This window comes from Vulpes lagopus, chromosome 5 (genome assembly GCF_018345385.1).
Source record: "Vulpes lagopus strain Blue_001 chromosome 5, ASM1834538v1, whole genome shotgun sequence".
NCBI classification, from domain to species: domain Eukaryota; kingdom Metazoa; phylum Chordata; class Mammalia; order Carnivora; family Canidae; genus Vulpes; species Vulpes lagopus.
Genome location: NC_054828.1, coordinates 84,435,743 through 84,452,682, shown reverse-complemented (window position 1 = coordinate 84,452,682; position 16,940 = coordinate 84,435,743). Strand labels below are relative to the sequence as shown.

The window sequence follows — 16,940 nt, the reverse complement described above, 5'->3', positions numbered from 1 at the left end:
AAGTTAACCAGAAGACCTAGCTAATTAAGGAAAGGAGCTACATTAAACAACAGATTTCCAATGTAGACAAAACAGCCTTATGTTAGAAAAAGATGGCATCTAGGACTTTCGTTGCTAGAAAGAAGTCAACACTTGGCGTCAAAGCTTCAAAGGACAGGGACGCCTGGGTGGCTCAGCAGTTGAGTCGCTGCCTTTGGCTCAGAATGTGATCCTGGAGTCCCGCATCAGGCTCTTGCATGGAGCCTGCATCTCCTCCCTCTGCCTATGTCTCTGCCTCTTTGTCTCCCATGAATAAATAAAACCTTTAAAAAAAAAAAAAAAAAGCTTCAAAGGACAGGTTGACTCTTGTTAGGGGCTAATGCAGCCGGTGACTTTAAGTTGAAACCAATGTTCATTTATCATTTTGAAAATCTTAGGGCCTTTAAGAATTATGCTAAATATACACTGCTTGGACTCTATAAGTAGAACTGAAAAGCCTGGACAACAGTATCTTTTACAATAGGGTTTAATAAAAAAAAAAAAAAATAGGGTTTAATAAATATTTTAAGCCCACTGTTGACACCTACTGCTAAGGAAAAAAAAAATTCTTTCAAAATATTACCACTCATTGACATTGCACCTACTCACCAAGACCTTTAATGAAGATGTACAAGATTAATGTTGTTTTCATGCCTACTAATACAACGTCCATTCTGCAGCCCATGTATCAATGAGTCATTTGGACTGTCAAGTCTTGTTATTGAAGAAACACATTTCATAAAGCTATAGCTGCCATAGATAGAGATTCCTCTGATGAATCCGGGAAAATTAAATTGAAAACCTTCTGGCAAAGATTCATCATTCTAAATATTAAGAATAGGCATGATTCACAGGAAGAGGTAAATTATCAACATTAAAAGGTTTGAAAGAAATAGATTCCAACTCTCATGCATGATTCTCAGGGTTCAATACCAGTGGAAGAAGTAACTGCAAATGTGATATAAATAGTAAGAGGACTAAAATTAGAAGTAGAGCCTAAAGAAAGATATGACCAAATTGCTAGAATCTCATGATAAACTTTAATGAAGAGTTGATTCCCATGAACAAGCAAAGAAAATGGTTGGGTTTTTTTAAAGATTTTATTTATTTATTCATGAAAGACACAGAGAGAGAGAGAGAGAGAGAGAGAGAGGCAGATACATAGGTAGAGGGAGAAGCAGGCTCCTCACAGGGAGCCCAATGCAGGATTCAACCCTGGGACCCTGGATCACACCCTGAGCCAAAGGCAGCCACCCAGGTGTCCCAAGAAAATGGTTTCTTGAGATAGAAACTACTCTTTGTGAAGATGCTGTGATGACTATTGGAATGACAATATAGGATTTAAAATATTACATAACCTAAAAATAAAATAAAATAAAAATATTATATAATCTTGTAATGGCAAGGGTGTGAGAGGCAGTGGCAAGGTTTGAGAGAACTGACCTCGGGTTTTTTTTTTTTTAAGATTTTATTTATTTATTCATGAGAGACAGAGAGAGAGAGAGAGAGAAGCAGAGACATAGGTAGAGGGAGAAGCAGGCTCCATGCAGGGAGCCTGACATGGGACTCGATCCCAGGTCTCCAGGATCACGCCCTGGGCTGAAGGCGGCGCTAAACCGCTGAGCCACCCGGGTTGCCCTGACCTCGGTTTTGAAAGAAATTCTACTGTGGAAGAGCACCTGGGCAGCTCAGTTGGCTAAGCATCCACCTCTTGATTTTGGCCCAGGTCATGATTTCAGGGTCGTGAGATCAAACCCTGCCATCAGGTTCCATGTTCAGCAGGGAGTCTACCTGAGGTTCTGTCTCCCACTTTCCCTCTGCTCCTCCCCCCTTCTCTCTATTACCCCCCTCCCCCTCTCTCTAAATAATCTCTAAAGAAATAAATCTCTAAAGAAAAAGAAGTTCTACTGTGGGTAAAATGCTATGAAATAGCGTCACATGTTACAGAGAAATTGTTCATGAAACCAAGAGTTAATGTGGCAAACTTCATTTTTGTCATTTTAAGAAATTGCCACAGCCACATCAGCCTTCAGCAAACACAACCCTGATCAGTCAACAATCATCAACATCATGGCAAAACTCTCTACCAGCAAAGATTACAACTTGCTAAAAGCTCAGATGATGGTTTGCATTTAGCAATTATGTAATTAAGGTATGTACATTGTTGTTTTAGACAATGCACACATAACAGACTACAGTATAATGTAAACATAATTTTTATGTGCACTGAGCAAACAAAAAGTTCCTTTCACTTGCTTTGCTGCAATATTCATTTTATTATAATGGTCTGGAACCGAATTCACAATATCTCCAAAGTATGCCTACACTGTGCTCAATTTTTCTGCTCAAATTTTCTGTGAATCTAAACAATGAAGTCTGTTATAAAAATAACAAAAACAAGAGTTCTGGCCCAGCATGCAAAGGGTTAGAAAGTCATCACTTCCGTAACAAACAAGGACAACAGTGACAAGGCTCAACAAATTGAAAACCAACAACTCTTACTGCCATTAGGGAACTGAAATGAAGGGCAAACCACAGTCCTAAATATGGGAGAAACAGAGAAGCCGATATGGAGAATTACAATTTATTGGAGCCAAATCCAAGGAGTAGATACCCCCACATGGCAAACAGTACTAGTGTAGAAAAACCTAAATTGTTACTGACAACTTGCTAGAGGTTCAGGGTGAACAACCTGAGATTTAAAACCCATGAGTTTTACTCCAGGATCTGTACCAGGTTCCCATAGTTAAAAATCAAAGAAAAATATCCTGCTTCTGACAGGGACAGGGGATAAGTACCCATTCTGAAATGTACTCAGAGCATTCTGTTCTTAATAAGACCTGCCCTCAAAAAAACTATTTTACCAGAGCCTACCCCACTTGGGTTTTGCCAGAGACTAGGAGACCTAGGGGAAGGAAAGTAATTAACTTCAGCTTCTTCTAGCCTTCAACAAGGGCATAAAGAAATACCCAACTCCAGCCCCCTTTTAGCTTTCCTGTCTCACTTCAGAGAAAGACAATGAAAACCTCAGTAAAAATCACAGTCCGGGGCGGGGGCCGGGGGGGACCCTGAAACCTAATAATAGGCCTACAGAACACTTCCTTCCCCACCTCACACACATTTTCCTGCATCAATAGGGCTCCTAAATAATAATAGGGGAATATAACTGAAAGTACATCTCAGGCCTTATTCAAGAATAAATTCTAGGATGCCTGGGTGGCTCAGGTCATGATCTCAGGGTCCTAGGATTGAGCCCCACATCAGGCTCCCTGCTTAGCAGAGAGACTACTGCTCTCTCTCCCTCTGACACTCTTCCCCACTTGTGCTCTCTCTCCATCTCAAATAAATAAATAAAATCTTAAAAAAAAAAAAAAAGAATAAATCCTTAGAGAAACCCAAAGATGACAGAGGAGACAAAAACAAGGTCACCAAAGGAAATTTTAGCCCAGGACACGTAAAGCTACACCAAAAAGTAAACACAACCCCACTCTAGCCAGGCAAATATAAAACTTCACACTACAGGCTTAGATACTTCAGTTCGTATTCAGATCGTATTCACTTAGTAAATATGTGACTTTGAAAAAAAATTAAAAGACATATTAAAAGACAAAAACAGTTTGATGGGACAGAGCAGGCATCAGAACTTGACTCGGATATGGCAGAGATGTTGAAATTTCAGTTTGGGAGGATAAAACAGTTCTGGAGATGGATGATGGCAATGGTTACACAACAAATGTGTAATACCACTTAAGAATGGTTAAAATGGTAAATTTTATGTTATGTATATTTTACCACAATAAATAAAAAAAGTCAAGGAGAAAAGGAGAAATGAGCTATCAAACTGTAAAAAGACATGGAGGAAACTTAAATGCATAAGTGAAAGAAGTCATTCTGAAAAGGCTACATACTGTTTGATTCTAACTACGTGTACAATACTGTAATATTGGATATATGACATTATACATTTGTCAAAATCCATAGGATGTATCAAGAGTGAACCTTAACATAAACTATGGACTTTAATTAAAAATAATGTATCAGGGGCAGCCCGGGTGGCTCAGCGGTTTAGCGCCGCCTTTAGCCCAAGGTGTGATCCTGGAGACCCGGATCGGGTCCCACGTCGGGCTCCCTGCATGGGCCTGCTTCTGCCTGTATCTCTGCCTCTCTCTCTGCGTTTCTCATGAATAAATAAAATATTAAATAATAATAATAATAATGTATCAGTACTGGCTTACTAATTGTCACAAACCCACAATAGTGCAAGATGTTAATAATAGGAAAAATGGAGAGGGGTAATGTATAGGAATTCTGTACTTTCTGCTTAATTTTTCTGTAACAAAACTGCTCCCAAATAGTCTACTTTAAAAAAGGGATAGCCAAAAAAAAAAAAAAAAAGGGATAGCCAAAAAAAAAAAAAAAAAGGGATAGCCATCTTGCCAATAGACCAACAAGCAACTATAAGATGTGAATGCTCCCATAAACAAACTAGATCTACAAATAAAATAGAACATTTCCCACCCAGAGCCCAGAATATGCATTCCTCTCTAGCATCCATGGAACATTCTCCAGGATAGACTATATGTTAGGCCATAAAACAAGCCTTGAAATTTTTAAATAATTCAAAATACAAAAAGTTTATTCTCCAAATAAAATAAAGGCAGAAATCAGTAACAGAAGGAAATTGAGTAAATTCACAAATGGGAGGAAATTAAGCAACAAACTCTTAAATAACCGACGGGTCAAAAAAAGAAATCACAACAAGAATTTTCAAATATTTTGAGATGGTAACAAAAATACTACATACTAAAACTATGGATTGAAGCCAACGCAGTGCTTACAGGGAAATTTATAGCTACAAATGTGTACATTACAAATATAACAAAGATCTCAAGTAAAAGTCTACCCATGCAACATAAACTAAAAAAAAGGAAACTAAACCCAAAGAAAACAAAAGGAAGAAAATAAGACTAAAACAGAAATAAATGAAATAGAGAACAGTGAAAAATCAACGAAACTAAAGATTAGATCTTTGAAAATATCATCAAAATTAAAAATCCTTTAGCCAGACTTGCCAAGAAAAAATGACAGTACTCATTTTACTTAAAATCAGAAATTAAAGAGGGAACTTCATTACCAATCTTATAGAAATACGAATAGCAACTTAAAAAAAAAAAAGAAAAATACGAATAGCTATAAGGAAATACTGTGAAAAACCATATGTTAAGAAAGTTGATAACCTGGAAGAAATGAAAACACAAATTACTGAAAACTCAAGAAGAAACAGAAAGGGGCATCTGGGGTGGCTCTGTTAGTTAAGCATCTGCCTTCGGCTTAGATCATGTTCCCAGGGTCCTGAGATCAATCCCGTATGGCTTTTCCCTTTCCCTCTGCCCCCTGCCCCCACTCATGCTCTCATTCTTTGACTCTCTCTCTTAAATAAAATAAATAAAAAATATTTTAAAAAAGAAGGACAGAGTGGCCAACGGCCTGCAGAGCAACATGCCTAAGTTTTACTGTGACTACTGCGACACATACCTCACCCATGACTCTCCATCTGTGAGAAAGACACACTGCAGTGGTAGGAAACACAAAGAGAATGTGAAAGACTACTATCAGAAATGGATGGAAGAGTAGGCTCAGAGCCTGATAGACAAAACAACCGCTGCATTTCAACAAGGAAAGATTATCTCCTACTCCATTCTCTGCTCCTCCTGCAGGGGCAATGATCCCACCTCCTCCCAGTCTCCCAGGTCCTCCTCGCCCTGGTATGATGCCAGCTCCCCCCTCCCATGATGCCAATGATGGGCCCTCCTCCTCCTGGGATGATGCCAGTGGGACCTGCTCCTGGAATGAGGCCACCTATGGGAGGCCACATGCCAATGATGCCTGGGCCCCCAATGATGAGACCTCCTGCTCATCCCATGATGGTGCCCACTTGGCCAAGAATGACTCGACCAGACAGATAAGTAGAGACAGGAAGCTCTTTATATTCATTTTATATTACTTGTTCTACTTCACCAGAAGATCATGGTGCTGTGACTCTGGGTTTTTTCTAACAGCATAAGGAAGACTTGCTTCCCCTTCCTATCAAAGAATAGTTTTTGCAGGGGAGTAGTGGGACAAACAAACAACAACAAAAAAGGCAATTTTCATTTGTATTGCGAAATGTGAAAATAAAATTGTCAACTGTTTTAGTTAAAAAAATAATAAAAATTAAAAAAAAATAGAAGAAGAAGAAATAGACCATCAGAAAAGACATATAGCAAGGAAAGAGAATCAATTAGTAACTAAAATATCCCCCCCCCACCAAAAAAAGTATTTTCCCAAAAGAAAAGCCCAGACTTATATGGTATAGTCTACCAAAGAGTCAAAAAATTCTTAATGCCAATCCTTCATAAACAGAAGGAACAGTTTTTTGTTTTGTTTTGTTTTGTTTTACTTATAACTGCAGAACATTTTCATTCTAAAGAGCTTTTTTTTTTAAAGGTATTTTTTATTTATTTATGATAGTCACAGAGAGAGAGAGAGAGAGAGAGAGAGAGAGGCAGAGACAGAAGCAGGCTCCATGCACCAGGAGCCCGACGTGGGACTCGATCCCAGGTCTCCAGGATCGCGCCCTGGGCCAAAGGCAGGCGCTAAACCGCTGCGCCACCCCGGGATCCCCTCTAAAGAGCTTTAATACACGAAAAGCCCCATAGTTTCCAAATGCCATCAAAGAGGGAATGAATTATCAGGCCCATCAGAGCTGGGGAAAAAATTTTTAAAGGGGGTGGAGGGATGAAGGCTGACAACCATTCTCTTTCAAAAAGATAAACACTGCATCCTCAGATAACCACTCAGAATGTTACTTGATATGAATAGGCAAGAGGGTAATAACTGTCCATGTTTGCCTTATATACTGTATTGGGCAATTAAATGCCAACTGAACTATTCAAGAATGACTTGCTAAAACGTTGAAAAAATGAAAGACTTCATCCTTGTCATAGACGGCCACTTCCATGGAACATTCAGTGCACATAACCGGGTGATAGATTTCTTCTGCTTGTGCCTCTGTCTGCTCTGCAGCGTCTTCATAGTTAGACCTCATCTTTTTATGGCCTCGCCTTTTCTTCCTGTTCTCTGGGATATTGTATCTTAGAACCTCCTCTTTTTTGACAGAACAATTCATCACAAACATTGCTCTATACTGAATTTTGTATGATTCATGCCTTTGGCAATCAAGACATAGTGTGGTCATGCAGGCAGGGCAATTCAAGACAGCACCACTATTTGGAACAGGCTGCTGTTATTAATATGGTCTCTGTATTCCAAAACCATGGTAGCCTCTTTTTTGTGCATCAACCCAGGCCTGATCTCTGTTATCTTTTTCAGGGTCATATAATAACTCATCGTTTGTTGGAATCCTGTGTCGTTTTTTCTTTTTCTTCTTGGTTACCTGTGCTGTTTTGTCTTCATCTTCAGAATCAGAATCAAAATATATATCATCATAGTACTTTGTCAGAGCTGTTCCAACTTTTCCAGTTCCTGAGGAAGACCCTGTTTCCAGAGAGGATAACTTGTCCTCCATTGTTTTTAGGGTGGAATTTAATTCAGCTTCCATTTCTTTTTCAAATTCATCTTCACTAGATGATTTACTTTCTCCAGTAAGACATTCTCTGATGAGTTTTCTTTTTTGGTCAGGAGTTCCATGTAAAAGCACATCCACTTCATCTTCAGAACTGCTCAAAGCAGGTTCCTCGTCGCTAGGCTCTTCCACTGCGTAGGGGTCATACTCATCCTGGAGCTGGCTCATGGTGACCTACACCCTTGGACGCCGACTACAAGCGTCCACACAGCAGCTGTTTACGCCACAGGTCAGAAGGAACAGTTTCAACTCGTTTTATGAAGTCGGTATTACCTGGATACTAAGCCAGACAAAAAACATCACAAAAACTATAGACCATTATCTTGAGACTATAGATGCAAATATTCTTTTTAAAAATATTAATTAGTATATATATATATATATACACACACACACTAATAAAAAATATTAGGCAAATTAGTGTGTGTATATATATGTGTGTGTATATATATACACACACATATATATGTTCCTATGTCCTACAACATATAAAATATTTATACACCATGATGAAGTAAATTATCTCCAGAATGCACGCTTGGCTTAACATCCTAATATCAATACACCAAATAATAGAATAATTTAACAAAATCTAATACCTTTTCATGATAAACAATACTCCACAAACTGGGAATAGAAGGAAATTTCATCAATCTGATAAAGGCACCTATGAAAAACCTACAAGTAATATCCTACTTTCAGTTAAAAAACTGGATGCTTTCCCCTAAGATCAGGAATAAGACAAGGATATCCATTTTCACCAGTTTTATTCAACACTATACTGGAAATTCTATCCAAGGAAGTTAGACAAGAAAAAATAAATAAAAAGCATTCAGCTTTGGAAAGAATGAAACCAAAAAAAAAAAAAAAAGGAAAAGGGGATCCCTGGGTGGCTCAGCGGTTCGGCGCCTGCCTTTGGCCCAGGGCGTGATCCTGGAGACCCGGGATCGAGTCCCACGTCGGGCTCCCTGCATGGAGCCTGCCTCTCCCTCTGCCTGTGTCTCTGCCTCTCTCTCTCTCTCTCTGTCATAAATAAATAATAAAAAAAAAATTTAAAAAAAAAAAAAAAAAAAAAAAAAAAAAAAGGAAAGAATAAAACCATATTTGACCACATTTGACATGGTCTTTTATGTAGAAAATCCTACAAAATCTACTAACAATCTATTAGAATAAACAAGTTCAGCAAAACTGCAGGTGACAATATGAACATACAAAAATAAATTGTCAAAAAAAAATCAATTGTCTTTTTATACACTTGTAATGAACAATCCCAAAACGAAATTCAAAAAAACTACTTACAACAGCACCAAAAAAAATTTAGACTAATTTAAGAAAAAAAGTATCAAACTTATACCCTGAAAAGTACAAAACAGTATTGAACACATTTGCAAAAGATCTAAAAAATGGAAAGATATCCTATGTTCATGGATCAGAAGCTCTAGCATTGCTAAGATGGCAATATTCTCAAACTGATCTACAGATTCAATGTAATTTCTATCAAAACACCAGCTGGCTTCTTTGTTGAAATGGACAAGCTGATCCTAAAATTCATATAGAATTGCAAGGGATCTAGAATAGCCAAAAAAATCTTGAAAAAGAAGAGCAAAGTTGGAAGACTCACACATCCTCATTTCAAAGCTTCCTACTAAGCAATGGTAATCAAAAAAATGTAGGATGATATAAATTTGGACACACGGAATAATAGAATAGAACTGAGAGTCCAGAAATAAACCCATATATCAATGGTCAACTGATTTTCAACAAGAGTGCTAAGACCATTCAATTGAAAAGAATAGCCTTCTGAACAAATGTTGCTGGGACAACTGAGTAGCCACATACAAAAGAATGAGGTTGAACACCACATGCAAAAATAACTCAAAATTGGGCAGCCCGGGTGGCTCAGTGGTTTAGCACTGCCTTCAGCCCAGAGCGTGATCCTGGAGACCCGGGATCGAGTCCCGCATCCGGCTCCCTGCATGGAGCCTGCTTCTCCCTCTGCCTATGTCTCTGCTTCTCTCTCTCTCTCTCTCTCTCTCTCTCTCTCTCTCTCTCTCTCTCTCCCCCTGTGTGTGTCTCTCATGAATAAATAAAATCTTAAAAAAAAAAAAACTCAAAATTGATCAGAGCCCTAAATGTAAGAGCAAAAACTAAAAAACTCTTAGAGAAAACACTGGAGTCAAATCTTTAGGACTTCACATTCAGCAACAGTTTCTAAGATAGGATACCAAAACCACAAGCAACAACAACAAAAAGATAAATTAGACTTCATCAAAAATAAAACTTTTTGTGCTTAAAAAAACACTATCAAGAATGTGAAAAGAAGGATCCCTGGGTGGCTCAGGGGATTAGCGCCAGCCTTTGGCCCAAGGCATGATCCTGGAGCCAAGGGATCCCACATCCAGCTCCCTGCAGGGAGCCTGCTTCTCCCTCTGCCTGTGCCTCTGTCTCTCTCTGTGTGTCTCTCATGAATAAATAAATAAAATATTTTTAAAAAAGAATGTGAAAGAATCCACAAACTGTGAGAAAATATTGCAAATCAGACATCTTATACGGGAATTTTATTTTATTTTATTTTATTTATTTTTTTTTTTATGATAGTCACAGAGAGAGAGAGAGAGAGAGAGAGAGAGGCAGAGGCACAGGCAGAGGGAGAAGCAGGCTCCATGCACTGGGAGCCCGATGTGGGATTAGATCCCGGGTCTCCAGGATTGCGCCCTGGCCCAAAGGCAGGCGCCAAACCGCTGCGCCACCCAGGGATCCTTATACGGGAATTTTAAATTCACATTGTGGAAAATATGAAGACTGTATAAAGAATTCTTACTCAACAGTAAATAGACAAATGACTGAAATAAAAATGAGCAAAGAGTCTGAATGGATATTTTGCCAAAGATATGCAAATGGCCAATAAACACAAGAAAAGACGCACAATATCATAAGCCATCAGGGAAATGCAAATCAAAACCACAATGATATATTTATCATGTCACATCCACCAGGATGGCTACAATCAAAAAGTCAGCTAATAATGGGGTACCTAGATGGCACAGTAGGTTAAGTGTGTGCCTTCAGCTCAGGTCATGACCTTTAGGTCTTGGGATTGGCCCCACTTCAGGATTCCTGCTCAGTAGGGAGTCTGATTCTCCCTCTCCCTCTGCCCTTCCCACACCTACCTGCACTCTGCTCGTGCTCTCTCTCAAATAAATAAAACCTTAAAAAAATTTCAGATAATAATAAGTGCTCACAAAGATATAGAGAGACTGGAACTTTCATACACTGGTTGTAGGAATGTAAAATAGTGCAGCTGTTTTGGGAAACAGTCTGGCAGTTCCTCAAAGGTTAAACATGGAGTTACTACACGTCCAGCAATTCTACTTCTAGACATATACCCAATAGAAATGTAAACATGTCCAAACAAGAACTTGTACACAAATGTTTACAGTAACATTATTCATAATAGCCAAAAGGTAGAAAAAAAAACAAATATTCATCAACTGATGAATGAATAAATTCAATATATCCATACAAAGGAATCTTATTCAGCCACAAAAAGGAATGAAGTATTGATGCATGCTATATACATGGATGTTTCCTGAAAACATTGTGCTAAGTAAAAGAAGCTAGTCACAAAAGACATGTTCTATTATTCCTTTTATATTCAATGCCCAGAACATGCAAATCTAAAGACAGAAAAAAGTAGATTCAAAGCTGATTAGAGGAATGGAAGATTGGAGGGCAAGGGGGTGATAAAACTAAAATGTACAGGGTTTGGGGGGAATTTTGAGATGACAAAAATGTTGTAAAGTTGAAGGTAACGTTGGTTGAACATATCTATTAATATACCGAAAATCACTGAATTATACACTTTAAGGATGATATATGTATTAATCTCAATAAATCTGTTGGAAATGTTTTTTTAAAAGCCAATTAAGCATTTAAAGCATTCAAGTAGGGATCCCTGGGTGGCGCAGCGGTTTGGCGCCTGCCTTTGGCCCAGGGCGCGATCCTGGAGACCCAGGATCGAATCCCACGTCGGGCTCCCGGTGCATGGAGCCTGCTTCTCCCTCCGCCTGTGTCTCTGCCTCTCTCTCTCTCTGTGACTATCATAAATTAAAAAAAAAAAAAAAAAAATTAAAAAAAAAAAAATAAAGCATTCAAGTAAAATAAAAATAAATCTAGGGAAATAGTAAAAGATGAAAACTGGGCGCCTCGGTGGCTCAGCGGTTGAGTGTCTGCCTTTGGCTCAGGTCATGATCCTGGGGTCCCCTAATCAAGTCCCCCTTTGGGCTCCCAGCAGGGAGCCTGCTTCTCCTTCTGCCTGTGTCTCTGCCTCTCTCTTCTCTCTCTCTCTCTCTTTCTCTGTGTCTCTCATGAATAAATAAATAAAATCTTGTAAAAAAGAAAAAAAAAAGGAAATAACTACAGATGCAAAGGAAAAAGAATATTGTGTAGCACTTCATTATAATCAACAAGAAATTCTTGCTAAATAATTTTCTAAGAAATCATAAGTTACCAAAATTAAACAAGAAAAGTGAGTCTGTATAAACCAAAACCCTAAAAGGAATCTAAAGGCAAAGTAGTTTCACTAGTGATTATTTTTCAAACATGCAAGAAAAATTATTTTATTACTTCAACTGATTCAGGAAAGAAAAAGAAAAATCTTTCCAGTGCTTTGTACGAAAATGATATAATATTAATGCTACATTTGATAAAGACAGGTTAAAAAAATAATTCAACCTTAAAACTATAATCATTTATAAAATATCTGCAAATAAAATCCAGCAATTCCTTAAGAGAAAAACTGTAACATAGTTTTTTATCCTAGGAAAACAAGGATTAACATTAAGAATAAAATATGTATCAAAAACATAAATTATACACTGTAGACAAATTTGGAGATGGGAGCAGAAAGGTGAAGAAGGGGCTCAGGCCTTGTTCTTTTCTCCCATGAAATGATATCCTGATGGGAGAGTCTGAACATCCAAAAGGGCTAGAGGATAAAAGAGTGAAGATGTAGAAGAAGCTAAAGAAGGAAACATACATAGATTTCCAAACGCTGTTGATGACCTACTTAAAAGCTGGAGACCAAGAATTTCTGGTGATAGCAAGCCATGTAGCCAAATCATTTTCCCTAGCACAGCTCAGAAATTTAAATTTAGGAATTACAAGGAGAGGTGTTTGAAACGATCCATGTTGAATGGTCTACTGAACTAGCATTAAGGCCAACACAGTAAAGACTGTGAACCACTTACTTCCTGAACTCTTAAAAAGACTTGGTTTTAAGGCTGGACGGGAACATTTCACTCTGAACTTAATTAACACAGTCCCATGCCTTAGCTAAGTATCAGAACAGGACTACGAACTTAATTGCTACTTTATACATTACCATTAGTACATCCTTATGATCTAGTAAGAGATACATGAGTGAATGAGTGAAGCAAATTTTTACTATTTTGTCATTTAACCTGAGACTAGACTGAATGAAATTAATATTTCCTATCATTTGGACTCATCCTTTTAATACACTCATTAAATACTACACAACAAACTCATCTTCAAATAGTACAGTTGGTTAAGCAATGGAATGACTCTTGGTTTCAGCTCAAGTGATGATCTCAGGATTCTAAGATCAAGCCCTGGGTCAGGCTCCAAAGTCAGCATGGAAACTGCTTAAAACTCTCCCTTCTCCTTCTGCCCTTCCTCTCTAATTGCACATGCGCACTCTCTCTCTCTAATGAATAGATAAATCTTTTTAAAAATAAGATTTTATAGTTCATAAATGTCTAGCAAGTCACATGTTAAAGTTTCCCCTTCAAATATTTTCCAATTTATGCCAATAAATTTTAAAGTCAGTGAGCAAAAGGAAAAAAATCTTAATACTCTTTATATCATCTTAAAACTACCTTAAAAAAAAAAAACCCTACCTTTAATACAAAACATCATCTAGACTTTCATATATTCTCCAAGGTAAACAGGAAAATATCAAAACATCAGATTTCTCTAAAAAGAAAGAAATAAAGAAAAGAAAAGAAAAGAAAAGAAAAGAAAAGAAAAGAAAAGAAAGGAAAGAAAAAGCGAACGAACCACACACTTCTGCGGGAAAAAAAATGAGCTCTAAGAAGCAAGGTTTTTATTACACATACATCACTGTTAAACAGAATAATACAGAGACAAACCATGAGAGACTCTTAATCATAGGAAACAGAGTTGCTGGAAGGGAAGGGGGTAGGAGGATAGAGTAACTTAACTGGGTGATGGACATTAAGGAGGGTACATGATGTAATGAGTACTGGGTGTTATATAAGACTGATGAATCACTAAATTCTACCCCTGAAACTAATACACTATATGTTAATTTAACTTAAATAAATTTTTAAAAAAAATAATAAACTAATTTTATTTGATCATTTGTCTTGAATTGAATTGTTCCTTCTCTTATATTGTTGTATTTTAGGGTCAAAGATCAATTAGGCAAAATTATGGTGCTGTTTTCCCACAGTGTCTTTTTTTTTTTTTTTAAAGATTTTATTTTATTCATTCATAGAGACAGAGAGAGAGAGAGAGAGAAAGGCAGAGACACAGGCAGAGGGAGAAGCAGGCTCCATGCGGCGAGCCCGATGTGGGACTCGATCCCGGGTCTCCAGGATCACACCCCGGGCTGCAGGCGGCGCTAAACTGCTGCGCCACTGGGGCTGCCCTCCCACAGTGTCTTTTAAATAAAATCATTTAACCAAGGGTGGGGGGGAGGCTAAGATAAAATTTTTCACATTGGCTCTAATAAGAGTTAAAGTAGTTTAACAAGTTCTTCTTCTAGGCTTAGAGATATAAATTTAAATACTAATAGTTATTCAAACAAGAAGTCATAGAACAAAATAAAAGTTAGAAGACCTCATGAACAAGATAGGCTTTAATTATGGTTGTATGTAGGTAACTTATAACTTGAAATCTCCAACACAAACTTCTCCCCTTATCTCCCAAAACCAATCTTATAATCTTAATGCTCATCTCAACCAATCCCTCCCCTCCAACACTCTCATCATTAACCTGGCCATATCTCAATATTTGACAATTATTCATTCAATATTCTAACACCCAGACATCTTCTTGCCTTCATGTTCCACATCTAATCTATTATTAGTATATTATTAGTATTATTAGTATAGTAGTAATGTAAAATTAAGTGATAAATGTGATGATTTTACCTCTTAAATACTTCTTAAATCAGTCTACTTTTTTCTATATCCATCCATACTTTCTTGTCCCAAAGTATTATCATCTTTTGCCTGGCAATGATGCAATGGCTTACTAATTAATTAGCATCCCTGACTTATTGCCACTTCCTACTCCATCCTGCTGTCAAAGCTGTTCCCCATTCTGCTACAAAGTGATCTTTCTGAAACACAAATCTTGTCACTGAAAATGCCTTAAACATTTTCAATGACTTTCCAAAGCTCCAGAGATAAAGCCTGCATCCATATTTGCCTTTGGTTCCCTGGAAATGCCATGCTCTCTCCAACAGCAACTTTCCATGTGCCTTTCCCTCAACTGGGAGGTTTTCTCTTCCCTTTGCCTAGTTAACCTTAATTTGTCTTCAGATTTTAGCTCTATCAGAACTTCCCCAAGGAAGCTTTCTCCAGCTTCAATTAACAATGTCAGATTTCCTTATCGTATGCTTTCAAAGCACTGTTAGCACAATAAATAAAATTTTTATTTAAAAAAAAAAAAAAAAGCATGTTAGTACATAAAGCTTTACTTTTATTTATGTGACCAAATGAATTTTGTCTGCCTCCTTACATGAACACTAGAAAGGCAGAGATTTACAAAAAAAAAAAAAAAAAATTTGGGATAACCAGCAACGAAATTGAAGCAAGCAATCAAAAATCTCCCAACAAGAGTCCAGGGCCTGATGGTTTCCCACGGGAATTCTACCAAACATTTAAAGAAGAATCAATACCAACTCTTCTTCTGAAGCAGTTTCAAAAAACAGAAATGTAAGGAAAACTTCCAAACTCTATGAAGCCAGCATTACCTTGATCTTGATCCCAAAACCAAAGAACCCATCAAAAAGGAGAATTAAAAAAAAAAAAAAAGGAGTATTACAGACCAATATTCCTGATGAACATGAATGCAAAAATTCTCACCAAGATATTAGCCAGTAGAATCCAACAGTATGTTAAAAGGATTAGTCACCATGACCAAGTGGGATTTATTCCTGCGCTGCAAGGATGGTTCAACATCCACAAATCAATCAATGGAATACACTATGTTAACAAAAGAAAGGACAAGAACCATATGATCCTCTCAATAGATGCAGAAAAAGCATTTAACAAAGTACAGCATCCCTTCTTGATTAAAACTCTTCACAGTGTAGAGAGAGAGGCAACATACCTCAATATCACAAAAGCCACATATAAAAAGCCATAGCAAATATCATTCTCAATGGGGAAAAATTCGAGAGCTTTTCCCCTAAGGTCAGAAATATGACCGAGATGCCCATTCTCACCACCGTTGTTCAACTGGAAGTTTCAGTCTCACCTATCAGACAACAAAAAGAAATAAAAGGTACCCGAATCAGCAAAGTAGTCAAACTCTCACTCTTCACAAATGTCATGATACTCTATGTTAAAAACCCAAAAGACTTTACCCCAAAATTGCTAGAACTCATACAGGAATTCTGCAACAGAAATCAATGCACAGAAATCGGCAGCATTTCTATACACCAACAATGAAAGAGAAACTAAGGAGTCAATCCCATTTACAACTGAACCCCAAACCATAGGATACCTAGGAATAACCATAACAAAAGATGCAAAGTAGTCTATAGTTTTCTGAGTACAGGAAAAGACTTGGTTGTAAGGTTGTTTTCTGAGTACAGAAAACTATAGACCACTTAAGAAACAAATTGAGGAAGACACAACAAAATGGAAAAACGTTCATGCTCATGGATTGAAAGAACAAATATTGTTAAAATGTCTATGCTACCTAGAGCAATCTATATAGTCAATGTAACCTCTATCAAAATACTATCAACTTTTTTCACAGAGCTGGAACAAATCCTAAAATTTGTACAGAATGAGAAAAGACCTGGAAGAGCCAAAGGAATGTTGAAAAAGAAAACCAAAACTAGTGGCATCCCAATTCTGGACTTCGTGCTCTATTTCAAAGCTGTAATCATCAAGAGAGTGTGGTACTGGCACAAAAACACACAGGTTAATGGAACTGAACAGAGAACCTAGAAATGGACCCTCAACTCTATAGTCAACTAATCTTGGACAAAGCAGGATAAAATATCCAATGGAAA

General features: G+C 37.5%; 1 protein-coding gene and 2 pseudogenes across 4 annotated transcripts in view; 1 reads left to right on the top strand and 2 right to left on the bottom strand.

Annotated features, from left to right (window-relative positions):
* ALMS1 (ALMS1 centrosome and basal body associated protein) overlaps positions 1-16,940 on the bottom strand; it is a 223,728-nt gene that overhangs the window by 203,077 nt on the left and 3,711 nt on the right. The window lies entirely within an intron of this gene.
* Positions 5,371-6,241, top strand: LOC121490695 (annotated as a pseudogene).
* LOC121490694 lies at positions 6,757-7,943 on the bottom strand (annotated as a pseudogene).